Below are 2039 nucleotides of genomic sequence, written 5' to 3' on the forward strand. Positions count from 1 at the left end.
CGAGAGAGCACAAGCAGGAGGAACAGTAGAAGGAGAAGGAGAAGCAGGCTCCCCGCCAAGCAGGGAGTCCAATGCAGGGCTCAATCCCAGGACCCTGGGATCATGACCTGAGCCGAAAGCAGACGCTTAACCATCTGAGCCACCCAGGCGCCCCTGGTTTACATTTTTAAAGGGGAATCTGACTGTTACACTAGAAGCAGAGAGGATAATGGAGATGGCAAGAAGTAGTCAGATTCTGGATATATTTGAAGATACAGCCAACTGAATTTCTTGACATACTAGATGTGGAGTGTGATAAAAACAAGAGTCAATAATGACTTCAAAGGTGGAGACCTGAGCAAGTGGGTTAACAGTGGTGCCATTTACTAAGATGGGAAACACTGGGGGGGTGAGTAGGTAGGTGATGGGGGGAACTCAGAGTTTTGTTTTGAACAAAGTGGGATGTGCCTATTTGACCTACAATTGGAAATCTTGAGTGTACGTGTGTATCTACATATGTACACACACACACACACACACACACACACACACACACACACACACACACACACACACACACACACACACACACACGGTCCAGGGGGAGGGAAGATGGGAGGGAGGGAAAGGGAGGTTAAAAACAACATCAGGGCCAGGAATATAAATAAAGAAGTCATCAGCATATAGAAGGCATATAAAGCTATGGATTTGATAATATCTATAGGGAGAGATTATAGACAAATAAAGGAAGATACGGGAAGATGAACCCAGGGATACTCTAATACTTACTGATCAAATAATTAGGAGGATTCAGCAAAGGAAAATCAGAAACATCAAGTAAAATGGGAGAAAAATCCAAAAGATGGTTGAAGGAAATGTTTCAAGAAGGAAGGTGTGACTGTGTCTGATGCTTTTAACAGACTGACAATATTTTCTTTGGACAATATGGTAAGTTCCAAATTGATTACATACCACTCAAGAAGTAAACGCAAAATGTTTGCTTATTTTCTCCCTCCTCAGGTAGAATGAAAGACTGTAAATTCTAATGAGAAAGAATTCCAGAATCCAAGTTTATAACAAGGTTGGCCATGAGTCCCCTTCCTTGAATGTTACGAAAGGGTGGTATAACAAAAAGAAGGCACTTCCTTCCCAGCTCAGACATCTAGATCAAATTGCAACCTAGTTAAGAAGAGGAAATCTTTGATCCTGGTCTTCCCTTCAGCAGAACTTACACATATGAAACACTAACTAGAATGTATCCTCACTGAAAACATGACATGTATTTTGAAGCACTGTACAGTAACAGTCTGTACAATTTCTGGTATGTCTTGGGCTACTGAAATGTAGGTCAGTAAGAAATTGATACTTCTGTAAATAGTCTTAGAGAAAAACTAATTAGATATAATTTATCTCCTCTTCTAGCTCATAATATACCTCAATCTCATCATATAAAAGTGCTTCCCTTTAATAACACTTTAAATGGTTTACTGAGCATTAACGTATTCACTTAGATATACCAGAACATATAAATCTAAAGTCTGCAATTGATCAAGAATGTCTATCAGCAATTCTATAATTTATAGAATATTTTCGATCATCATGTGCTTTCCAGGCGCTAACCTAACAAGATAGAAGCTGTTCTAGGGTGCAGGACTTGTCATAAACAGAAAATAGCTAATCTTACAGCTTTAGATGGAATGAGGGCTGAGAGCCCATTCTCTTCTGATTTACAAATCCTTTACCACGATTTACTGACCAGTGTCACTCTGAGACAGTACAGTGGAGTGATTAAGAGGGCAGGCTGTGGAATCAAATTACCTGGGTTCAAATCCCAACCACTACTTACAAGTTTTAAGTGTTTCCCTGAGCAAATTATTTGACCTCTCACCCCTTTTTTTCCTCAGAGAAAACACCCTTGGGTAATAACAGTCCTTCATTATAAGAGTATGCAGGGATAATATACTTGCCCACCTATCTTGCACTTATAGAAAAAAGTACTAGCTGCTTTAATTGTCACTCACCTTCTCTTGTAGAACCTTCATAGCAGGTAACTCGCTCTT

The sequence above is a fragment of the Zalophus californianus genome, chromosome 3 (genome assembly GCF_009762305.2).
Source record: "Zalophus californianus isolate mZalCal1 chromosome 3, mZalCal1.pri.v2, whole genome shotgun sequence".
Taxonomy (NCBI): domain Eukaryota; kingdom Metazoa; phylum Chordata; class Mammalia; order Carnivora; family Otariidae; genus Zalophus; species Zalophus californianus.